The sequence below is a fragment of the Gorilla gorilla genome, chromosome 19, assembly GCF_029281585.2.
Source record: "Gorilla gorilla gorilla isolate KB3781 chromosome 19, NHGRI_mGorGor1-v2.1_pri, whole genome shotgun sequence".
Taxonomy (NCBI): domain Eukaryota; kingdom Metazoa; phylum Chordata; class Mammalia; order Primates; family Hominidae; genus Gorilla; species Gorilla gorilla.
The window spans coordinates 76,783,677-76,810,423 of NC_073243.2; the positions used below are offsets into that span (position 1 = coordinate 76,783,677).

At 38.3% G+C, this 26,747-nt stretch overlaps 1 protein-coding gene and 1 long non-coding RNA gene across 3 annotated transcripts in view; one reads left to right on the forward strand and one right to left on the reverse strand.

Moving 5' to 3' along the window:
• Positions 1-6,087: 6,087 nt before the first annotated feature.
• The window catches only part of CDH6 (cadherin 6), a 136,347-nt gene continuing 115,687 nt past the window's right edge, over positions 6,088-26,747 (forward strand). The window contains exon 1 of one of the 2 annotated variants that reach the window (XM_019013674.4): positions 6,088-6,748. The gene's annotated coding sequence lies outside the window, so the exon portion shown is untranslated. The remainder of the gene's footprint in view (positions 6,749-26,747) is intronic. The other variant, XM_004058997.5, reaches the window with a different exon arrangement.
• LOC129527889 (uncharacterized) lies at positions 14,144-26,740 on the reverse strand. Its single transcript, XR_008672979.2, has 5 exons — positions 26,661-26,740; positions 22,676-22,745; positions 19,367-19,471; positions 16,842-16,936; positions 14,144-14,265 (listed from the first exon to the last, which is right to left on the reverse strand). It is a non-coding gene; the product is annotated as an uncharacterized lncRNA (long non-coding RNA).

Sequence of the window (26,747 nt, forward strand, 5' to 3'; positions counted from 1 at the left end):
AAGATAAAACTGAATTTTCTTAATTTGAGAAAAAGAAAACTTATTTGCATTATTAGTAAGCCTGTGTTAGCCCAAAAATTTAACAAAAGTACAGCTTTTGTTTGAACATAAATTAAGGAACTGAAGCCATTATCCAGATATTTTGAGGCAAATAATAAAGAAGACAGTCACGTAACACCCAAAATATGTTTATCTTAAAATTAGAAATTTCAGACTAGAGCAGGTTTCAATTTTTACATCACTTCACATAGATTCCACAGAAAGTTCTGTCAATCTGGAGGCACCTACATGATGATTATGACCACAGGAATTCACTTCAAAGTGTATGTTCAAACCTCAGCTCAGACGCATACTAACTGCGTGATCTTAAGCAAATTACTTTACCTCCCATTCCTCAGTTTCCTTATCTACGCACAAGAATGATAACAGTATCTAGCGCATAGGCTGTCAGAGGATTAAATGTGAATAATATACATGGCGAACAAGTACTTGGCACATTGTATGTATGCAGTAAATATTAGTTACTGTTCTTATCAAAATATTAAGGAACCCATTTTCTATACTTAAAGCCTGAAGAGAAAGCAAAGATAAGCAGTGAATAAAAGTAGCTTCAGACTGGATCATGGGAGACATGCTAGTCTGGCCTCTCTAGCTCTAATGAGATGTCTGACTTCGGAGAAATCTCTCAACTGGTGTGATCTTTGTTTTCTTCTCTGCAAAAAATAAGAGGTTGGATCCAAGTTCAAGAACCTCAAGCTTGACAAAAATGTAAAAGATCATTCAGTTCCAAATCTGATACTTGAGCTCATTTACAACAAGAGCTTGTCTAGATTGTGATTAAATGTCTTCAGGGATGGGGCTCATGTCTATCCTAAAGCTGTCAGGCCCTTTTATCTTGAACACAAATGGCCTGAAAATCCTTTTGTATGTTGAGCTGAAATCAACCATCTGCATGTCATCAGGGCTACAATACCAATGGCAAGAAGTAGCACCATTCCTTAATGTGTTGCTGAGAAAGAAGAGACACTGACAAGTATACCATGACATGATGTTTTCTTATTATGTCAATCGTAAGAGACATCAAAATTTCAGAGTGGTTAAAATATGAAAATATGGGTGTCTTAGAATCAACTAAATGCAATTATCGTCCAGCGGCTTCACTAGCTGATCCTAATTGAAGTGTATGGCACATTAAAACCCAGTCTAATTTTCTTCCATAGGACAGTTCCTAAAGTATTTGCAAAGTATCCTTGACCAACTTAAACCTTTCCTTTTCCAGTCTTACTACCTTTAGCTCATATGCAAATCTTAAGACTATAACCATCTCCAGCTTCTGTCTACAGAACTCATTCTAGTTTATCTGAATCTCTTCTCATTCATACATGCGAGCACTAAGCACTTTTTCTACCACCCCAGATAAAATGATGACCAAAACAGACAATGACTCTGCCATCAATAATTCAATGGATATGCACTCTAGAACATGTAAACAATGACATCAAGCCAAAGTACTATAGGTATTCTATGAAATGCAGTAGAGACATAGCAAAAAAAAAAAGAAAGAAAAAAAAGTATATTTAAGTGTGGTACTCAAAGAGGAACAGAAGGCTGTAGGTGAGGTCTGTCTATTCTGAAGAGACTACTAAAGCCTAGACAGAGGGTGGTCTTTCTATCTTCTCATCTTAATCTTTGTCTTCTTTTTGACAGCCATGATATACTGTAAAATTCTGATGTTCTCACAATCTATAAAATCCCAAAATATTTTTTAACACATGCTATTATATTGTCTTTCCCACTCCAACCTGTCACTCTTCCCATCAAGTGCTTCTATAATTGGAAGGGGGTTGGTGGGAGAGAATTATCTTTCCCTCTGGAGGAAAGTAGAAGATGTTCTGTTTATTCTGGTCTATACATTTATTTAGAAGAATGTACTGAGGCAACACATTTCCTCTTAAGGAACTGTTTCTTCTAAACAAGGACATGCCCCTTCATTGCCATAATACAATCTTGATTCTCAGTCTACCAAACTTGAGTTGTACATATCTGATCAGGCAAATTTATATTTTACTACAAACCAGTGAATAAAATGTAAAAATAATTCAGCAAAATTGAAGTCCACACTACTTACTATGAAATACCCAGAGTACTAAAATACCCTGTGTAGGTCAATAACATTTTGCTGCTGTGCATTTATCACATTTGGAAATCTTCTGGCATATTGCAATCTACCTATAGTGATGAGTCAACTATAATGATCAAGATGTCTTAATGCATCCTGGGATCCAACCCACTTTAAATACAGTATTGGAAGCTGTCCCAGGATTAGAAAACCTGGATAATCACATGAATTTTGTGTGAATTTATTTTACTTTGTATTGAGATGTCTATGGCTCTTACAAAAAGGGAATTCCATCGAGGTTTCTTGTCTCCTTTGTTTCAATTCAATAATATCCAGAGTGGTTAAAGCCTTTTTCCCCCTTAAACACAGTATGTGTATGGCATGTGTGTGTGTGTGTGTGTGTGTGTGCGTGCAGCAGAGGTAGGGGATGGTCATTCATTCCTCACTGAAATCTGTGCTTGTGCACACCATGATGATTAAGCCATAAGCATTGTACTATGTGTGCTTCTCCTAGCAGCAACACATGTAGGACTAAGTTTTAGATCAACGATTTGGATTGGTTGATCAGAGCAGCCGATGACAATATTCTTAATTAAGTTCATGGTTTAAAAAGTGAATTTTTTCTCCTAATCAAGAATAATTGTTAATGATCATGAAAACATTTTTTATCAGGTAATCTTTGCATACAGATTTGTATTATCTAAAAGAAAGTCAGAAAACATAATTATTTATTTATATGCATCCCCATTATAAAGATAAAATAGCCTCTTAATCATCTGAAGAGAGATTTAGTGGAAGTTGGAAAATCCTTCATCAAAATTAATATCCCTAATAATGGTTTATAAAGCAGATTTTAAAAAAAAAAAAAAAAAAGAAATTGAAACTTTGCAAGCTGTAAAAGGAGAGAAGTACCAGTAATTTTGACTGAGGCATCTAAAGTAATGAAGTAGCCTAAAAACTGATGAGATGTTTCAGCTGTACCAAACTACTGAACAAAACAAGAGAATTGGGGAACAGGACACTTTCTGGATTGTCTTCCCAGGATATAAGGACACTCCTTAAATGCTCCCCCTCTATTTGGTCCTGGGGGTGCCAGCCCCAGCTGATGGGTCCTAGACAGTACCGGACCAATCAGGGTCATTTTCTTTTCTCTCTCTCTCTTTTTTTTTTTTTTTTTTTTTTTTTTTTTTTTGAGACAGCATCTCACTCTGTGGCCCAGGCTGGAGTGCAGTGGTGCAATCTTGGCCCACTGCAACCTCTGCCTCCTGGGTTCAAGCAATTCTCCCACCTCAGCCTCCCCAGTAGCTGGGATTACAGGGGCACACCACCACACCCGGCTACATTTTTTTGTATTTTTAGTAGAGACAGGGTTTCACCATGTTGGCCAGGCTGGTCTCAAACTCCTGACCTCAAATGATCCTCCTGCCTTGGCCTCCCAAAGTGCTGAGATTACAGGCTTGAGCCACCGTGCCGGGCCTCAGGACCATTTTCTAAGAAATTAGAAAGGGGGCTGAAAGAGAAACCCTCTTTTCGACAGGTAAGCTCTGGAACTGTTGGGGTGCTGTTCTGCCCTGTGGACTGGAGGATGAAGGAGGCAGGTGTGAATGGAGACAAAAGGAAAGCAGAAGTGTCCTGAGGAGGAGATAGAGCTAGGGGTAGAATGCTGGCGGCTTCTCCGGGCCTGCCCCTGGGCCTTTCCAGAGACTCTGCAGAATTTCCCCCCTTAACTTTCAGGAGAAACCCTATACAATAAGGACACATACCTCTTCATTTGCTTAACTATCTCTGATGGGCTACTGTTACTTGCCAACATGTTTTGGTGTGATGATAGAGAACAAACCAGAAACAGAACTTACACAACTCCAAGTAATCATTTAGCCTCGGTAACTCTCAGTTCCTAGTCTCTGAAATGAGGATAAAATAATTCTAGATATTTACATCAATCCTGTATTTGAAGATGAATAATTATTGTGACAAATGTTACTAAAAAGCCTCAAAAATCACATAAAATCCTTTAGTACAAGAGCTGTCTTTTATATAATTTCATGCTGCCACCTGAACTGTTCAGAAGCAAACGGATTGTCCACTCATACAGTGGTTGTTCTAAACACCTTTGACATGTAGCTTAATGGGGTTTGAAGAATCATATATTGCAAACAATTAGAGGTTTCCTTTGTGAGATATTAACTGGTTCAACAGACAGAAAATCAACTTCACTATCAACCCTCTTCTACCATAAATATCAGCCAATTTGCACATTTTTTCTGCTAAACGTGGTCTTAAAATATGACTTATTTTATTGACATATTTATGTATTATGTATTCATGTATTATCCTACTACCACATATGCTAATAAGTTATACCTGTACATATAATCTGTGGGTCTCTATGTCTGCATACACACCTGCACACCCTTTTACCAATAATATTTCTGCTTCTTGCGTGTTCCAGTTTCACTGCCTTGGACATGTTATGTAACCTCTGTTGTCTCTTCATCAGTCTGTTTTCTCTGTCTTAACTGGGACAATATGACACCACTTGTTGAAGGATGAATTAAATAAAATAGTCTACAAAATACTTTGTAAACAGTAAAGGACTACACAGACACACAGAGCTAATATTTCCAATTAAATGTATAAGAAATTCATAATCTGATGAATGGACTATGAATCCAAAGCAGCTTTCTTCTCCCCCATTCTTACTTCATACGTGTTTAAAGAGCTCTATGAAAAGAAAATGTTCAGCCTCTTCTTACAAATTGGTAGCAATTCTTCATTTGGGGAAGGTCTTTTCCAGAAAGAAACTCAAATCTTTCCATCTTCCATGTGCAGAACATCTGTGCTAAAACCATTCCATGCACACTTCTTTGAAGCACTGGCTGCCTAAAGGAATACTTTGATTTGGGCTTTATTTAAATGCCTGAACTTCTATTGGAGAAACAAAAGGTTTTCTAGTAAGAGCTCAGTTGGGAACAGGACCAACCTCCAGCCAGTTTAACTACTCAGAGGCCAAGCAGCCTGGCATTTCTTAGAGCTCTGTGCAATGGAAATCTCCCTGAGAACTTGCAGCACAGGCGAACAGCTGGTTTGGGAGGCTAGTGACCCTGGGTGCAATCACTGTGGTAATTAGATTTAATTTTCCTAATCCAACAGTGGCTGACTCCATCATGCCTATGTCTCCTATGTAGAAAATCATTACTCTCATTTAATGGTACTTTGACATGTTTCACATTTTTGTGGCTTAGTACCTTAATATTAGATATTACCTCTTTGTAACTATCAATCTAGCCATTCAAACAGCTATGTGTACTAAAGAGTTTAATTTGAAGGTTATCCAACTTCGGCAACTTTCCAGAAGGATCTTCGAACGTTAAGCAGACCTTGAATATCATTGTACACCCCTCTTCTGCAAGTCTTTTGTATGCTTGTATCAATTCATTTAGAACGATGGCATCAGTCATAAGTCATTGGCAAGCCTGAAGGGTTTGGGTTTTCAGTGTTTCTGCAAGCCCAGGGAAGCACGGCTTCATGCTACGACATCCTGGGGTCACTCCAAAAGAGTAACAGAGATCATGGGGCTACGTGAAAGCGTGTCTTCCTGGGAGGAGAGAAGGAAAGACATGTATGAATCTATCCATGTCTGCTTGCATCTGGAGAACGCCCGTTTATGTTGTAAAGAAAAGCCATCGGTATTGTCATCTCAGGAGACCGGCTTGTTTTATGTGTGTGCATGTTATACGTGCTATCACACGAAGCTGGCCAACTGATAGAGTGACGAGGTACTGTGTCCCTGGGAATTGTAATTGCTTGGTCGGTGAAAAAAAAAGAACATCAGACCGTTGCTGATAATAGCACAAGGTGCATTTTCATAGTATAAAAGAGGAAACAGACGGAGTCATACAAGTTCTGAGTATATCTTAAACCCTCTCCAAGAAAAGAAAGAAAGAAAGAAAGAAAGAAAGAAAGAAAGAAAGAAAGAAAGAAAGAAAGAAAGAAAGAAAGAAAGAAAGAAAGCAAGCAAGCAAAGGAAAGCCTGGGGCTGAAGGAGTGTTCCAGGGAGCGAATTGCTCAGGACTTCAAACACTGGGAGTCATTCTGTCAAGGGGAGGGGGCGGGCGGGGGCAGGCACTGGGCCTCTTTAACAAAGTCCTCCTCTCTTTGCTCCCTCCCACTTCATTCACTTGCAAATCAGTGTGTGCCCACAAGAGCCAGCTCTCCCGAGCCCGTAACCTTCGCATCCCGAGAGCTGCAGTTTCAGCCGCGACAGCAAGAACGGCAGAGCCGGCGACCGCGGCGGCGGCGGCGGCGGCGGAGGCAGGAGCAGCCTGGGCGGGTCGCAGGGTCTCCGCGGGCGCAGGAAGGCGAGCAGAGGTGGGTTCGGGCTCCGTTGGCTATGCATACATCTCCCTTTTTTTTTTTTTTAATTCTGTAGCGTTGATAGAAGCCAATCAGAGAGAGAGCCCTCTCCGCCCGGTGGGTGCCGCGCGCCGGAGTTGGGAGGGATGCTCTCAGCCTGCGAGCCCGGGTCGGGGCGGGCGCGCGGGTCCGGCTGCGCGGGCGGCGCTGCTGCCGCTGCTCAGGACCGACGCCGTTTCCCGGGGAGCCTGGGCACCGCTCCTCCGCCTCCTGGTAAGACCGATCCGCCGTGGGGCTGGGTGGGGGCACCGGGAAGCGGGCCGCCGGAGAAGAACCCGCTGCCTTTCTCTACGCCGGCAGAGGCTGCCAGGGGAGCTCTGGCATTTGCAAAGTTGGCTGGTCAATTACCAAAGGGCGCTGGTGCGTGCAGGACCCGCCGAGACGTTTGGGGCTTGATTTATCTCCACCTGCCCGCATCATAAGGGTCTGCGTGGTGACTGCTTGGGCTGAGTTACATTTCTTAGCTTTTGGGGTAAAGCAGAAAATCAGGTAGTCTTAAAACTCTGGAATGCTCCCAGTAAGGAAAACTTAAACTAAAGAGACGATTTGGCTGGTAGAAGGAGCTAAAGAAAACTGTTAGCTTGCACGTTCCAGGCAACGCCTGCCGGCTCATCTAGGACAGAAACGCTTAGGTTGCAAGGAAAGTCCAACATTGGACTCCGAAAATGGAGCACACTGTCCAGGGAAAAGTCATGTGGAAGGCGCAGTTCGCTCGTGCTCCTCCACGGCTGGCCAGGCTCAAATCTGGGGGATAAAGCCTTCCCCGGACTGATTGGAGAGTGGTTGGAGTGCGCTTGGTTTTCGGTGCCAGATGCTGGAAAATTGGAGCCCCCAATGCGTTAATCCCAGAATTTAATAAAAAGGGACGCTGCAATGTTGTGGACTGCAGCAGTTGCAGAGCTGAGATTACTTCTTCCGTAGTTAGATATTCTGTCATGAGTTACCGTAGATCTCGAGATGGGAGATGCTGGAGAGGTCAGCGTGGTGCTAAGTGTCACTGCTGCAATAAAATCCATATTTTATGGGGAGTTAAATGCAGGTCTCTGTCAGTGCAAGGGGCTGGCCACCTGAGTTAACTATGACTCAGAACATTCAAGAACCAAGAAGTTTAATCATCTGGAATAGCCACACATTTCTGTCTCCTACTCCCATTAAAAAAAAAAAATTTAAATGATGATAGTCATACTATAGAGGTGTATCAGACCGTGTCTCTGCGAATCTTCACTTTCACTTCGTAAAGCACACAGTGGGAAAGAAGGAAGAGGTTTTCCCTGCAAGAATGTTGCAGGAGTGGCTGTTGTGTACATATATGGCTGCTCTGGAGGGGTGCAGATCAAAATGTGGGCTTTCTGAGTGGTTAATTATCCAGGGGGTTGCAAACTCCTCCCTGTGTTGGAAAAAGGAACCCAGGGATATTCCTAGTTAATGTACAACTCTTCCAAGAAGGACTAACAAATATGCTTATATGAATAGTGCCAAGGGTTGCTTATTTCCTTTCTTTTCTTGCTGAAAGCTTTACCTGAAAAGGAAAACCCTTAGGATTTTACTTTGAGAGAGAGAAAAAAAATCTCTTCCAGTTTCACCTGAGACTTGAGCATCATCCCTTGTGTAATAGTACTTGCACGGCTCTATGCTTGCTATTTTAGAGAACCGTAAAACCAGTTGTGTGAAGAAAGGGGTATGCTTGAGCAGATGTCTTCATTATGTCATAACCAGGAGGGTAAAGTTTATGCCAGAGGCCAGATTGTCAATGCAGAGCTCAGAAACTTAAAAGAAACCCAACAATTGACTGGAAAATGCAATCACATAGGATTGTATCTCATCCCCTTTTGCTCTTTGGCGTGTTCTAATTAAAAAGGTACTGAAGAAAATAAAAGACAGATCTTTTCCCACCTAATGTAATGGTTCATGCCATACTTTTGAAGCAGAGGAAGTAACCAATTTCTTCAGAAAAACTAAGAGGCAGCAGCCCATTTTTGAAGGAAAATGGCGCCAATTCAGTTCTACTGTATTTGTATCTACAATTATCTTTTGCTACCATTACAAGAAAGTGACAGTTTGGTATCTCCATAGGGACTTTTAGTCCCTTTACTATCTGGCTTTTACACCAATTTATTGCACTTACATTTTGTACTGCTAACTCTGCAAAGATAATATATGGAAACATAATCATTTTCTACCAAGTTGCCTACTATCAAAAAACGTGTACCCTACCTCTTCCACCCACCACTTCCATCAGCTTTGCAAGGAAAAACTTAGTGAGGCACTCTTCCTTTTTAAGAAAAAATGTACCTTGCAAAATACTGCTCGAGACACTTGAAAACAGCTAAAAATTTTCTAGAAAGCACAGCTACAGTCACAGGGTATTATATGATACTGTATTTATTACAGCACCAAATTCTGAACATTAGGACTAATTGAGTGAATGTCCCACAGAGATTTCTTTAAAAGGAACGAAATGTGACCAATATTCTGAGTGAAACTACAATCTTCCTAAGGAATTGAAATGTGTGGTCCCCTCTTCTGGCCCCGTAGTTGCTTTGCAGTCATGAATGCCAACACACTAAGGCTGAATCCTTTGAACTATTCAAACTTTTTTTAGTTGGAAGGGACCTCTAGTGGGTCACTCCATGCATTTCTCCCTGGAGTTCAGCTGCAGAATGGATTTTGTTACCTAAGATAAGAGTATAACAACTTTTTCTCTGTAGACAAGTTAGTATTCTCTAAGCACTATCTTAATATTTGTGACAGGTCCAATCATTATTGCTATTATTTCTGTACTTCCTCTAATTTAGGGGACTTACAAATATTTTTATGGTTTTCTGAATATCTAGACTTTTGGTAACTGCTGGATGATTCCAAATGAAAGCAATGGCCAATTAATAAAGAATTTACCATCATCAATATAAGATTTTCTTATTTCTGATCTTTTCCAAGACTCTACTTTCTTACTTCTAATTTACTCAATAACAATAATAACATTATATTTAGAACTCCAAAAGTTCTACATGAAGAGCACCGCCGCCCCCTCCCCAACCAACAACAAGAAAAGAAATGTTTGCAGGAAAAAAAAGTGCAATGACTGTTTCAGAAATCTGTGAACATTCACAGGTTATGCTGAACTAAGGCCATCTAATTCAAAGAATTCCCCGTTCAAATAAATATATGTTGAACATCCAAAAGCTGTTTAGATACCTGTGTCATCCTTACTCCAGGTTTTTTCTGTTTCATTTCTTTCCTTGATGTATCACAACACATTTTAGATAACCTACTCCTTAAAATACTCTGCCTGGAACTTGGAGTAACATAATTTCTGTAGGGTGAATCAGCCTCTTCTGCTGACAGCCTGCAGGTTTCAACTTCCAATTTAAAAATCTGTTCTAAAGTTTGAAATGTGTTCCAAATAAGATAACATCCAGCAGAATCCAGTTGCCTTGTGCTTCTTGCTTAGTCATGGCTGCTTATTCTTTGGTGTCCATCAGAATTAGGGTCTCACTTATAAAAATAACAAGCAGTGACTCAGTCTGAATTGCATTCTTAACAGTGTTTCAACCTAGTCAGTGTCTACTGAGCACACTTTATTTACTTCACAAAAAAAGTGAAAATGTAGACAATCAAACTTTCTCTGGTTTAAATATTTTTCTGAATAATGATTCTAAATTCAAAGACTCAAGAACATTATGGTAATAGGAGAATTGCAGAAAGAAGAAGGCATACACACACACGCAAACACAGCACCCAGTTGTGACAGTGTTCCAAGAATATTAGAGAAGAAATACAGAAATGCAGCATATGGGCTGATTTTCTTTTCTTCTTCTTTTTTTTCATGTTGTTTTCTCCCTTGGAATTTTTATTTTATTTTGAAGACAGATGAGTGCTTGAAGCACTTTACTGAAACTAAATAGTAATATTTTTGTTCCAGCTTGCCTTTTCCAAAGATTAACTGGTCTACTTTTTTAAGTTTCTATTCGTACAGAAGCCTCTCTTTTTCAAAACAATCTTATGAGGAACTTCAAGTTCTCTCTAATTAGCTATTGAACCAAATGTGTATAGTGTTTGTGATGCTATCACCCACAAAGTAGGAAGATAAGGGAAGAGGGGAGAGTATAAACAACCCTTCAAAGAAGTGGTGCATTCAAAATTACTACAAAATAGTTGGGTCAGAGGGAGCCATCTGCAGCCAACAGTCTAGTTGTTCAAAATTGAACTCTCCAAGAAACTTTCAACTCTTCCAACAAAGAAAAGTTATTGAAGGCTGAATGCTCTGAGCACACATTCATAAATGTGGAGTAGACTCATATGCAGAGACTATTAAAGATTATTTCATCTGTTTAATATCTTTACACTAACACCATTGGGTGCTGGTTTCTTCCAGCAATCAGATCACCTTGTTATGATTTATAAGAGGTAGAGTTTCATTAATGCCAGAGTGTTAATATTAAATTTGATTTGTCATGTAAATGGGCAGCATGGTTTGCAAGCTTTTCTTAGTGTATGTGGTACTATCTTGTGAGAGAAACGACTTATGAAGAAGATGAGGCACATAAAGCTAGCATACCACAGGGTATGATTTATCTTCATATTTCAGCACTTGAAAGAACACTGTGTTTTCTCTTTCTCTAATTTCCTAAATTGGTAGGTCTGGCCAAAAGATATCCAAGAGACCTAATAAGTTAGAGGAAGAGAAAACAGCAAGAAAAAATTAACTTGGGGAAGTGTCCAAGTGAGTGAAATGGAAAGAGATGAGGACATAAATTTTTACAGCAGAGGGAAACATAAGAATAGAAATAGAATCAAAATTGCCATTTTTACATAGGGTGCATTTTCCTCTTTATAAATAGTGCTACTGTTAAATGCCACTTTATAAACATAATTACATCATTAACATATTTATACACACTACTCTTCTCTACCATAAAATGCAAACTTGAAAATTACCTTTAAAAAATCACCATCTAAGGGAGGTAACCCTGGGTGGATGGTAAATTAACTGGAGGAATATCTTTTTCAAAGTGGTCTGAAATTGCATCAGAATCAAGGAAAAGATTTCCTTAGTGCATTGAAGAATATCAACTCTTTTCATTCTATTATCTTTATTGTCCTGCATGCTAAATAGAAAAACCATGTATTCCTCTGATGCCTGCAATCCAAAGTATACAGTAATAATATAGACCAAGTATTCTACTTGTCACCCATTTGGATCCTGTGTGTGATATAGCATGATGAAAGGCAGAGCTACAAGACAGCAACCCCTCACCTCTTTACATGGTAAATATATATATATATACACACACATACACACACATATGTGTATATATATATGCTCAGAGCATATATATCTATACACACACATATATATAGTGGACAGAAGGAAAAGAGTTGATAATATATGTGTGTGTATATACATATGGTGTATATATATGATGTATATATATGATATATATGGTGTATATATGTATATATGTACTTTACATGGTGTATATATATGTACACACACATGTGTATATATATATGTACACACACATATGTGTATATATATGCTCAGAGCATATATATCTATACACACACATATCTATATATCATGGATAGAAGGAAAAGAGTTGATAACATATATGTTTGTGTGTGTATATATGTGTGTGTGTGTGTGTGTGTGTGTATATATATATATATATATATATATATATATATAGCAAAGATAAAAAGCACTCACCAGTATCTTGGCTCAGAACTTTTATACATCCAAATAATAATGATAATAAATAATAAACTAACCTTTACTGAGCTTTTCTATGTCACACCCTCTTTTAAGTATTTTACATGCATTTCGCATAGCAATAATTACACAGTAAATCAAAATGACCCTACTATACTTGTATCCTCTTTACTTAGCCCTTTTTTGGTTTGAATTTCCAGGGGATCTCTGTTTGAGCCAAGCACTTAATGAAGGTGCTGTTAACAAACAGTTGTGATGTCTTAGAAGTAAAAGTGTGACTCTCTCTGAGAACTACAGAGCAGCAGAGGGCATGGGAATGATTTGATTATTTTGACCAGAGCTTGGCAGATGTGAAGGCTCAGGAAGATGTTTTTAAGTTATTCATTTTTGAAAAATCATCTGCGAGCATGTGTCAGAATTTATAATTGTAGTAGAAAGCATTGTGTGGGCCATTTTTCTGAACATAATGATGGTACTTTTTATATGAGAATAAATTATCTTATCCTGCCTTCAGAGGGATCTTTATGAGGAAAGGGGTATTTCAGGAAGGTAGCTCAAATGACACCTGTTCATTGCATTGAGAGGGGAGGGACACCTCAACCTCACAGCACCCACTAAGGGCATCAGTCCATTCTCAGCTCGTTGACATTACCATGGATGTAGCATTTGGGACTCTGGGTAGAGCTAAGTAAGATAGTGTTTGTGTCCTTCTTTATCTAGTAAGTAAAAATATTTTTTTATGACCACATTTATTTTGTTACTTCATTACTATCACAATTTGGTATTTGTTCTGAATGATTTACCAAGTAAAATTTCACACATACATATATATATACACACACACACACACACACACATATACACACCACTACCATGCCACCAGAAAACAATCCCCACAAAAGCAAGGAAGGAAAGAGGGAGGGAGGAAAGGAGAAAGGGAGGGAAGTTGGGAGAAGGAAGGAGGGAGAGAGACGAGTGAGGGAGAGAGGGAGGGAGGGAGGGAGGAAGAAACCCTCTTAATACAGTCATGTTTTATATGGTTGACATTGATGAGCCATTTTCATTATATTCTCTTCTTTCTATCGCCACCATTCAAAAAGTCATGTAGTTAATCTAGCCTTCAAGGAAAGTTTGATCATTAGAAATATAATCAGAGAATGTGAGACACAGGAAGGAGCTTAAAGATGACTTTATCTAATACTCTTCATTTAACTGTGAGATAACTGATGACCAGAGAGATGAATAACTTATCCATAGATATATTTGATTTATTTTGTTCTCTTATCTCTATCTTTCTCTGCTGTAGCTTGATTTCTAGTTGTTGAATGTTATTGCTTTTTATCATCACCATTTAATTCTGGCATTAAAAATTAAAGAGGAAATTTAAATAAAGAATATTGTTATTTATAATTATTCTGTGAAGGGACAAATGTGGATACTTGCGGTGAAGATAAGGATGTAGGCTTCTTTAAGAATTTTGTGTGTTCCTACATTTTGTAAATTTCCTATTGCAAAGAAGAATTAATATTTTCCCTCAAAATATTGACCATTGCTAGGGAGACATATGATAAGGTTTGGGGTTTTGTTTTATTTGTAATGGGTTGATGGCAGTTTTGAGTAAACCTTATCTAAATCAGTGATTCCCCAGGAGACCCAAAGTTGTATCCATCTTTGAAATAAAAAAAATCACTGGTCAGTGGTTAGATATGAGAAATGATGACAACCTATTGTGTGTCTCATAAATCTCAATTTATTTGATTTAAAGAAATCAGACAGTAACCTTCCCACTGCTTTGAAGTTAAAATGTCAATTCTTTCATGGAAATATGGGGAAAGATTCTGATGGCTTTTTCCTTGGCAAAATTTAAATTTGGCAAGTAACTCAATGTCAATCCTCTCCCCTTTAAAAAATAAAACTGTTAATGTTCCATGAAATCCAAAAGTCTGGGGACCACTGGTTTAATACAATGACTGACATCATGTTGAGAAATGATTGACCTGGTTCTCTTCCTTCTTATCTGGATGAACAAAAAGTAAAAGGGAATTATAATTATATTTAAAACACCAAAAAGACAAACTAAACAAAAGCCATTTAAGGAAAAGGTATCCTTGGGTCTCTTAATTAAAACTTACAGAGATTAATACTAACGTTTGGAATACTAATATGATCTTTGACCATATTAACATATCCTCAAAAAAAATATGTTTTGCCAAGCTCATGGCCAGAATGTGTCATTAATAGTGAATTTGCCCACTTGATTACATAGTGGATAATTCAGTGGGATATGAAAAGTTTTAAATTTATATCTAACTCTATAAGCCAGAACAAACACAGCCCACCTTAACCATATAAATTATAAAATGAGTGCCTTTTTTTTCTAAAAGTGAACTTTGTATAATTGTAGACAAAAATTTACTAACATGTTGGTCTGTGTTTTGAGATATGCATTTTTACTTCAAAAAGCAATTGCCTTCTAGTGTATAGTATAGATTTCAGTCATTAAAATGAGCTTATCATATTTTTAACTGCAAAGCTTAAATCTCCTTTTGCAGAATTAAAAAAGAAAGAGAGTCTCATTAATCTACTAGCATCCACTTTAAAATATTTGCAGGCCGGGCATGGTGGCTCATGCCTCTAATCCCAGCACTTTGGGAGGCCAAGGCGGGTGGATCAACTGAGGTTAGGAGTTTGAGACCAGCCTGGCCAACATAGTGAAACCCCGTCTCTACTAAAAATACAAAAAACTTAGCCAGATACGGTGGCAGGCACCTATAATCCCAGCTACTCAGGAGGCTGAGAGGGAGAATCGCTTGAACCCAGGAGGCGGAGGTTGCAGTGAGCCCAGATCACGCCATTCTACTCCAGCCTGGGTGATAAGAGCAAAACTTCACCTCAAAAAAATATATATATACACACACACATATATATATGCAACTGTATGTATATATACACATATATACATATATGTGTATATATGTACTTTATATATATATACACACACACATACACACACACAAACGTATATATTATCAACTCTTTTCCTTCTATCCATGATATATATATATGTGTGTATAGATATATATGCTCTGAGCATATATATACACATATGTGTGTGTACATATATATACACATATGTGTACATATATACACATATGTGTGTACATATATATACACATATGTGTGTACATATATATACACCATGTAAAGTACATATATGTATATATGTTACATATATACATGTATGCGTGTTACATATACACATATATGTGTATATGTAACATATATACGCATATATGTGTATATGTAACATATATACGCATATATGTGTATATGTAACATATATATGCATATATGTGTATATGTAACATATATACGCATATATGTATATATGTCACATATATGTGTATATATGTGACATATATATAACTATATGTATATATACACACACATATATATATGCAAAATATATATATATTTGCAACTGCTCAGTTTTGTACTCAACAAAATATTCTAAGCTCCCCCTAGCAACAGTTTCTAATTTAATACCAATCAAAATGGCTTGTGGTCAGTCTAATTACCAATGCAAAATGATAAAATCTACCTTGACTGTTACATTACTGCTGACTCCTCATTTGAACCAAGTTCAGCGACTTTTCTCCCAACAATTATTCTTGTATTAAGCTACTTGTTTAAAAGTATCTAGTAGAGATATTGTCAGTGTTTCATAAAGGATTAATTCTATTAGTGTGGCCTTGTGATAAATATCAGTTCCACATTTTCCCTCTCTGATTTACCTGCTTTTTTATAAAGCAAGAGAGAGAGAGAGATGTTTCAGGCAGGTCCTTTTTTTTTAATTTATTTTTTTTTTATTATTATACTTTAAGTTTTAGGGTACATGTGCACATTGTGCAGGTTAGTTACATATGTATACATGTGCCATGCTGGTGCACTGCACCCACTAACTCGTCATCTAGCATTAGGTATATCTCCCAATGCTATCCCTCCCCCCTCCCCCCACCCCACAACAGTCCCCAGAGTGTGATATTCCCCTTCCTGTGTCCATGTGATCTCATTGTTCAATTCCCACCTATGAGTGAGAATATGCGGTGTTTGGTTTTTTGTTCTTGCGATAGTTTACTGAGAATGATGATTTCCAATTTCATCCATGTCCCTACAAAGGACATGAACTCATCATTTTTTATGGCTGCATAGTATTCCATGGTGTATATGTGCCACATTTTCTTAATCCAGTCTATCATTGTTGGACATTTGGGTTGGTTCCAAGTCTTTGCTATCATGAATAATGCCTCAATAAACATACGTGTGCATGTGTCTTTATAGCCCCATGATTTATAGTCCTTTGGGTATATACCCAGTAATGGGATGGCTGGGTCAAATGGTATTTCCAGTTCTAGATCCCTGAGGAATCGCCACACTGACTTCCACAATGGTTGAACTAGTTTACAGTCCCACCAACAGTGTAAAAGTGTTCCTATTTCTCCACATCCTCTCCAGCACCTGTTGTTTCCTGATTTTTTAATGATTGTCAGGCAGGTCCTAATTAAGACAACAGAATGAAGTGGAGTCACTTACGAGTTAATGTACCCAGGAGGAGGTGGTCCCAAACCTCCAGATACAAAAAGTGCCTGCTCAGCCATAACTTTTGCATTCATAGCAAATGCTATTACCTGGAAGAAAATTGCATTTAAGATAAGAATGCAGGAATGTCAAATGCAAGTGCTGTATTTAGATATTTTGTCTGATACTTTTTTTCTTCCTCAAGTTCACTTTTGATTCTGTTACCACACTCCAAAATATCTTTCCAAAGAGCACTGTGGTTTGTTTTTCTTAGAAAACTTTTTCTTCTTGAGTTTAAATGGGCATGTACTTTGTGTTCCAAAAAGCAATGAAATTAAATTGAAGAGATGACCTCAGTACATGAGTGGACAGAGCAAGGTGCTTAGTGGTTATCTGAATAACCACTTTCTCCCCAAACGTAACGCTAGGGAGGACGGGTACTTTATTTAAAATATGAAGTTGGAAGCAACATAAGAGTAAAGTGCTCTCAAGCAACTGAGTTTAATTTGATGTAATAAAAGATTTCTATGTGGTGGGCAGAGAAAGGAGAAATTATTGAAACCGTAGGCTGGATTAATTGGGCACTATAGAATAAAAAGTTGGCTTTGCACCTTTGAGGTTCTGAACATTAATTGAGCATATGTTTGCTTCCCAATTTCTCACTAAACCAAAATGGATTTTTAAATGGCTTTTTTCTCTTTTTTCTTTGTATGATAATCTTTTTATCACGGCTGGTTAGAGAAACCAATCACAGAAGATGAGAGCCAAACCTGTCCCGTTTTGGATTTTAAAATATGCACTAATGTCTATAATCTTGTAAAAGACTTTAAAGCGAGAAGTGAAATTTGGACTGCATGTTAAACTCCACAATCAAAAAAAGCAGCTACAAGATTCTGACTACCAAGGAGATGCTGAGTTTGTCAAGTACTTTCCAATTTAGGTTTTACCTGATTGACAAGTGTTCCTAAGAATGATATTCAGCCAAGACTTTTGGGAAAATCCATTATTTGATTCCCTGCACAGCAAAAGCCCACCTGATACAAACATAAGATGCTTTATGGAATAGATAAATCCAGGTTGGGGGAGAAAGGAGAAAATGGCTTTAAAATATCACTTTGCCAACTCAAGATGAGAGTTTTAAGATGAGGGCATCCCTTGTAACTGTAAGCACATAGGGAAGGCTCAATAAATGCTTACTAGGTGAAATTCTTCTCATGTAAGCTACGAAAGCATCTCTTAAATATTTTTACAACTGATTTCCTGTTCAAGCTCATGCTTGCCAGTGAAAATACACTTTTCTATCTCATGCTAACAACTTAATTTTTTATAATTCTGACCACTTTCAAATGAGCCTATTTTGAAGGAAGCCCTATCAGTGGTGTCCTGAGAGCCAGGAAGACTAAGCAAGTTGATAGGGCAGCCCAGCTTTCAATAACGGAGCCACCAGCCCTCACCTTCCTCCAGGCAGGCGTTTTATTAAGGTTGGTATTCAACATTGTTGCCTGGAGCCTGATTAATAATTTATGCCTTCCTAAGCAGATTAGCAGAAGTCTGTCATTTTGATTTTTTAATTCTTAGTTTGTGTTTGGAAACAGAATGTACCCCTGAGTTTACACTTTTAACATATTTTATTTTTTAGAATTCATACCTAAACTAAACAATGTCCCTGCCAAGATTTTTTTTTCTCTTACAGTTTTAGTAGCCATGTGTGTGACCATGTATTTTCTATCATAAATAAAACAATTGCTTATTTGCTAAGTGAATGACTTTTTTTTGCCTCTCATCCAAATAATCCTACATGTTCTTTTTAAAGTATTTTGAATTTTGTTACTTAAGGATTAAAAATAAGAAAGATGACTGGGGAAATGAAGTAGAATAATAAAACCTAACAGTTAGCACTTAATATTTCAGGCATCATTCTAAATATCTTACATGAATTTAATGTTCACAACAAGACTTTCAAGTAAATACTGTCAATCTTCTCAGTTTTAAAGATAAAACTAGGGAACAGAACAATTAAGCAACTTGCCCAGGGTCACATAGTTGGTTCTTTTTGGAGCTAAAATTCAATAGTGGCACCCTTGAGAACCCACATTGCTTGAACTATTGCATTCTTGTGCCTTTTGTGCTCTATATACATGTACTGAGATCATAGAATAGATAGACGACAGATAGATAGATGATAGATAGAATAGATGGAAAATAGACAGATAGATAGGTAGATAGATGGATACATAGAAAATAGACAGGATAGATAGATTCAAATGTATAAATCTCAAATACAAAAAAGTCAAAGGTATAGGGATTTTATATATACATATATCTTATATGTAACATGTACACATTTCTCAAGGCTTAAAAATACAGTTAGAAAGGAAATTCATTTTCTTTTTCATCCTTCAGTGAGTGTACCAGTATATTCTATAACAAGTGAGATCAATTAATTATAGCCCAAAGCAACAGGTTTCAGCCTTATAGAGGCCTTTTAGCTTTAGGCCTATCTGTTCGCTTTAATTTGAGTCAGTCTTATAATCACTTACTGTTGGTCCCAAGGGAAACCTCACAAGGGTGTTTGAAAGGTTCAGATTCATCATTAATTACTTTATTCATTCTGTAATGTTTACTGAGGGCCCCTGTGCTCAGTTCTGCAGAGAAAGCAGGTAACAAGACAAACATACATTGACTAGCAATTTAGGGAAAATAGATTATTTCCTCATACTCTATCCCAATAATACTAGCTTTGTATATAATGAATAGGATATTCAGAATTGATTATGTTTTCTATTCGCCCATACTTACATCTTACATTAATACAGAAATTAGCTTTGAGTTTCATGATTTGTAAGGTTTCTATTCATTTTCAGGTTTGGCTTTGAACCTCCTACTCAGCTTAGAAAGAAGCACCATACCTCCCTTCACTACCAAAAGCTTAACATGGTTTTATATTTTTGATGATATGCCTCAGAATATTTTCTTGGTGGTTCCTTCACTAATCCCTACAATTTCCCCAGTGATTTTTCCACAAAGCACAAAGCCATACATATACTGGTCAGTCGAAATACAGTTCAGCAAGAAATCACTCTACACAAGAAGACTAGTTAAAATTTAGGATTGAGGTGATAGGATTTCAATTCGACTCAGCCATTTAATGAACACTTTTGGGCAAGGCATTGTGTCAAGTGCCACAGATAATGCCATGCTTTGATGTCAGATGAGGTGCAGTATGTGGTCAAAATTAAACATGACCATTAAAAGCTGCTATTTTAGAAAGTTATTCTTTCAGAATTCAGGTCTTTTAGTCATGAAATCTATTGGGATCTTCCATTACTAACTCTGGAGTTGAATGTGTTGACACTCACACTCCTTGCTAATATCCAGCTGACCAGTGCTCCCACTCATCTTCACCTGGCCAAATCTTATTGGATCTTCATGACAAAGACCAAGAATCTGCTTCTCCAAGAAGCATTCTCTGACCCCCACCTACCTATCTCACTCTTAGCTTAGATTCCTCATGGTGTGAGTGTGTCAGAGCCTTTACTTAGTCTAAGCGTAACTGTAAAAACATCTTTTCAAAAGTCTCTGCATGACTGTCTAGGTCTCACCTATCACACTGTAAGCATCTGGAAAACAAAGCCACTGAGTCTTCCTTTTACCAAAAAGGCCTAGCCTTGTTTTTGACAAATGGTGAGAACACATTAGATGTTTGTTGAGAGAACAAAAGGAGAGAACTCATTATGAAACTCTGGACAACATTTATGTACCTCTCTACATTTTTTGTGTTGGAGGTTAGTTTTCTTTCCTAATAATTTGATTTATTTGGATACATCGAGGCAATACACTTAAGAAGGAAGAAGATTGGGGCCAGCCTTCTAGACTGTTCAAAGGGTTACACCCAACAGAAGGGAAATATTCCCAAGATGACCTTGGTGCCTGTTGGGGTGATCAAGCCCAACACCAGGCCGTCGGGGCTACAAAGTCCAGTGGGGTCAAAGGAATGAGAAAAGACAAGTTAAGAGTGCATAAAGTGTATCCAGGGGGCTAACGCTAGATTGGAGGCTGTGAAGGCCCCGAGCTCTGGGAGCCCACACTATTTATTGCTGGAGTAGAAAGGTAGCAGTGCATCAAGTGTAGCTGTGACAGTTTAGCATTTTCTTTGACACGTATAGAATATGCTCTGCTGCTTGATATAATGGAGAGCATGTTTATGAGCCTGGGAGAGCAACCAACAAGGCTGTGCACATTCCAGAGGCTACGAGGGGTTTTATGCCCTGAGCCCTGGATTCCATCCAAGCCACAAGGGGTTTTATGCCCTGGGCTTAGATTTGTGGCGTGGCAGGGCAGCCTTCCACCCTTTGGCACAGAGCTTGGTGTTCCAAAGGCCACGAGGGGTTTTAGACCCTGGACCCCGGACATCCTCCAAGGATCTTTTATATTACGACAAACAAGCCAGTCCTGCCTCAGCTCTTCTACCAACAGGTGCCTTTGGCCAAATGTCTGAAATAGGGTTACAGATTCTATAACTGACGGATCTCCTAACAGGATAATTGAGTGTCTTATAGGAAAGTTGACATTTTTTTGGTTACTCTACTCCAAGGCATTGAATTGCTTACAGTTTTTATTTGTTCATGGTGGAAACTGTGGCTGTATATTATTTCTTATTGGTGTAGGCTAGTATGATAAACTTTGCTTATCTTTTAGTTTGTTATCAACCTATAGTAGCACATCAAACTGAATCTACAAAAAAAATCTATGGAAAACTCTTATGTATGTGTTTCATGAGCAAAATTACCTTTGCTTCAAATTCCAACCTTGGAAATGTTTCTTGAGTTTCTACAGGAAGTCTAATACCAGATTCTATGTACCTTGTTGTAACCTTGAACATGCCTGTACCAAAAAGATTGAATTAAATTCAACTGATTATGTAGTCCAATTTCATTCCTTGAGTGGCCGTCAATGCATGGAATAGGATCTTCATGAATATTGCTTGGCAGTGAAACATGCAGTTCAACCCAGCTCTGTCTGAGCATGCCAACTGTTTTGTAAGGTTGTGAGATGAAGTGGGAGAGGTCTGGATGATTTCCCTTATATTTCCCTATTTAATGTGATATCCATCATTCTGAAGCCAAAGGTATATGGAGAATTTTAAACTTACTAATCAATGGAATAGAAATTAGGTTTTTTTGTTTGTTTGTTTAACATAAGTGAATTTCCTAGACTAGAGTAGGTACCATGGTAGCTTCTGGCAAATGTTCTACTGCATCTCACCACTGTGGGAAATTGTAACTTCCAAGGAAAAGGAGTAGAAACTACAGGCTCAAAAAAATGAGATCAGTGATTCCCAGCATTGTGTTTGAGCCTCTGCACAATTCTCTTGCTTAAAGCCTTCCAATCAGTAACCTCTCTTATTAACACAAGTGATCTAAACTGGTTAAGGGCATCCTCTCCCACACTGCACATCCCCAGCTTTAGAATGAGAAGTAGAGAGTTAAAAAATTTTCAGGAGTGATTAAGCTAGTGGGAGTAAAGGGGAAGGCAATAAGTAACCCTATTAACGGGAAAGGCGGTCAGAAAAGCAAGCTACAGTCATTCATGCTCAGCATCCTAAAGATCTGATTGCTTCTCACTCTGATTCTCTAAGTGTTTTCGGCTGGTATATTGGGACACTTTGGACTATGAGTAAGAGAAAATCCCATCTCGAACTGGATTAAACAGAAGTAAAATTATTATTTTACATAAGAGACAGTCTACAGGAAAGCAGGCTGCAATCGATCTGTTAGATCAGTGATACAACCAAAATTTCAGGATCTTTCTATCTCCCTCCTGCTATCCTCAGCATCAAAGTCATTCACCTGGTGATTTGCCTCAGAGTTGAAGATGGTTGCTGGTGGCAATTGGAGCTACACCCTTCCATATTTTTGTCTAGTAGAAAAGAGAAAAAAAGTCGTTCTCACAATTAAGGATTAAGGGTAATGTCCTTCAGCTCATTGTGCCAAGTTAGGTCATATGACCACTCAATACAATATTAAGTGCTGGAAATTCTAGGTGCTATTTAGCTTTTTAGAATAAAGACCCATTCTTGGGACCAACTTTTCTTAAATTGTGTGTGTGTGTGTGTGTCTGTGTGTGTGTGTGTGTGTGTGTGTGTTTGCAGAAGGCAAATACTTGAACAAAACTGAGATTCTATTTCGAAGAAAGAAAAGGGTGAGAAAGATGCTGGGTAGTCAACAAACACCATAAACTATGATTTAGTCACTTAAAGTCAGTATCGCTGGGGGTGCGGCGACTCACGCCTATAATCCCAGCACTTTGGGAGGCCGAGGTGGGTGGATTGCTTGAGGCCAGGAGTTCGAGTTAACATGGTGAAACCCATCTCTACTAAAAATACAAAAATTTGCCGGGCATGGTCGTGCGTGCCTGTAATCCCAGCTACTCAGGAGGCTGAGGCAGGAGAATCCCTTGAACCTGGAAGGCGGAGGTTGCAGTGAGCCGAGATCACGCCACTGCACTCCAGACTGGTTAACAGAACGAGACTTCATCTCAATAAATAAATAAATAAGTATTGCTGATACTTTGTGATTCTGATACTAAGTGAAAATATAAGTACAGTTATCAGTATCTGTAGAGAATTGGTTTCAGGACACCCCTCCTTTCCCCAGCAGATACCAAAATCCAAGGATGCTCAAGTCCCTTATATAAATGGTGAAGTATTTGCACATAACCTACCTACATCCTCCCATATACTTTAAATCAACTCTAAATTACTTATAATACCTAATACACTATCAATGCAATGTAAATAGTTGTTTTACTGTATTTTTATACTTGTATTATTTTGTATTGTTATTTTTTGGGGTTTTTTTCCTGAATATTTTTGATCCATGATTGGTGGAATCTGTGGAAGCTGAACGCACAGATACAGAGGGCCAACTGTATTGTATAAGCAAAGGATTCAATGGAATTCTATTTAATAAACTATAGCTTTAGAGGTAATAGATAACAAGACCCAAGTCCACGAATTCTGTTCAATGAGGGTTACCTGCAAAATGGCAATTTAGAGCAATACTAATTATTTGAAGGACCTCTGTTCCTATCTTTTATTTTAGCCTGTGTGTGAAGTGGGTTTTTGGTGTGTTTGTTTTGGGAATAGACTGACTAGAAATACATCACTGTCCAAAAGGAAAACATTTTTTTCATCTAGGGATTTGCGGCTTAACTAGCTGAAAGGAAAATATAATTTCATTTTGTTCTCATAGTCTCATTTAGAAAATAACCTTAAGAGATTCAAAGGACATCAGGCTATGTGAGCACTTTCCTTGCTCTGTGGGGTGGGGGGATTTGGCTTGGGCTTCAACTTTATGAGTACGTTCTGAAGTGCTTCTTAAGAAAGTTTTTGCCTTTAGCTCTTTCCTAACCACTAGAGCTTTAAGAAACTTCAAAAAAAAAATGTTCTTCAAAAATAGAATCACAAAACAGTTTTCTTTTTTCTTTCTTACTATAAATATCCCAAATCCTTCTTTAGGGACTTTTTCTTTCTTTTAGGTTTTACTGGAAAGGCGAATAAGCTGAAATGCAGATGTTTATCTAAATCCAAGTCAAAACAGTGTGAGAAATAATTATAAAATATAAAATGAAAAGCCAACAGAGTTCTACATCTATTATCTGGGTAATTTTCGGCAAAAAAAATGAGGTTCTGGGGTTTTTTTTTCACAAATGCATTTAGGTGGTTGTGATGTATGCCACACAACAGGATGTTCCCAAAGTGGAATAAAATCTAGAATCTTAAATTTTGTTCTTGATCTTGTTTGTATTCCCTGAGAACTGACCTTGCCACGGTGTGAGTTCACCTCTCTGCAAATGTAACTAGGACAAATATGTTTTGTTTGTGGTTGGGTTTTGTGCTTTGTGGGGTTTTGCTGTTGTTTGTTTGTTTGGCCTAGCAATCTGGGGACAGAATTAAGGAACCATAACCATAAAAGCTCCATATTTAATTAGGAGACTAGCTGTACGTGTGTGAAATTTGGAGAAAAGGGGGTATCTCATCACTGAGCTCTTCATCTGTCCTACTTTTGTATGACGAATGAATCCCAAGTTGACTGTCTAAGAACTACCTTGTCCAAAAGATGCCCTGTTGGACATTTCTCTCGTGCAGTTTCCACCAATAAAATGAGAATAATGATAGTTTTGACTTAATCAAGGTGTTGTGAGGAATAACTCAGTTAATTGCTAATAGAACTTCCACAAGGGGCCTAGCATGTGAAAACACCCCCAAAATGTCAGATGTTTCTGCTGCTGCTATTGCTGTTGTTACTATTATTTCTTCCAAATTTTCAATCAACTCGGAGGTCCTGGGTATTTTTAAGCAACCTGCAAGCTTTTTAAAAAATTTTTCATTAATTGGAATGAGCCATGACATTTTTTTGTGTACAAATATAATGTGCCACCGGGGCTAATATTCCCATAATTCTACTCACTGAAACGTGATTTGGCTGAAACCGTAATGTGCCAAATGCGGCTGAAATTCAGAATTCCTCAGAGCCCCTTCAGCACCATTCCCTAGAAAATCTGCAACCCAATTTCATTCTCATTTGGGCTTAGGAAGGTGTGAACCAACTGCAGCCAAAATTAAGTAAGAATGGGAGACGTAAAATCTGTGAAGAAGTTTGTCATCTTGGCCTGAGGGTATTACTCTAACCTGTTTGCCGGCCTGCCCTTGTCCACGGGGTAATGACTGGAGAAAAGTGATAGATCACAACTGTGGCATCAAAAACTCATGGTGTTCACATGAACGTGCACACACACACACACACACAGCTCCACCACCAAAAATGCCCCAAATAAAATAGGAGAATTGACTTATAATTCTAGAAATCAAGGCTACCAGCTAGTTGAAGCTGCTTTTCTAGCCCACGTAGGTGCCCCTGGACACCTTCCTTTGCTATTCCCCACTCCTATTTTTCCAGTAGTCATTTATTCATACTCAGTCATTCATTTACTCATTTCTATCTTCAACAAGTACTGATTGTTTGCCTACTATGCACCAATTACAGAAGATAAGATGATAAGCATAATTACTTTTCCTTCACCGAGAGCTTTATGTCTCTAGAAAAATTCTCAAAAAATATGTGGTAGAAGTTATTTTGAATGCGTACTCTTCAAATCTGAAAACACAGATGCAAGCTACACCGCTGGCTAGATAATAGGGATGTTATCTGTAGATAATAGGATGGGAAAGAATGTTAGAACTCAAACAATGAAAGCACAGAATGAAGGCTGCAATCCACCCATCAGAAAATCTCCCAAGCAGCACAAGTTGCAGATATTCAAATGCAGAACAGATGCATTTTACTGCAAGGATGAAATGCTTAAAATCAAAATTGTATCTCCAAATCACACTCACAGGAATTGGCTGTTGGTGTCTCTGTCCTGTGTGGAGCTCAGCAAGAAAACAGGGGTGCTCCTTAGCTGTTGGGTGAAAGGCTCTAGAGCGTGGGTGAGGGGTTGTTTAGGGTGGTGGGTAAAGGAAAACAGCAGACTGTTAAGTGAAAGAAACAGACCAATCTGTGCGATAAACTGCTGCTTAAACAGGTTTATGCAGAATGTGACTGTATGTCTTTTTAACAGCCTCTAAAAGTCCTTTTTTTAAAGCCTTTTCGGAAGTAGTTTCCTCTTTTCCTGTTGGACTGTCAGTTGGCAGATGCCTCTGGGAAACGGGGATCTGCTTTCTAAAAGGCTCTTAAATAATGTTGGTTAAAAATTGCTTTTAAAGCTATCAGCCGAATAGCACATTGCCCTCTTCCCCTCACCCTCCCCAGCCCTATCTGATTTGTCAATTACCTCCTTCAGAAACCTCTCGCGTTCTCTGACACCTGTGCTGACATAACATCCCCCTCCTGGCAGGCACCTGCCAATTCTCACTGAAAA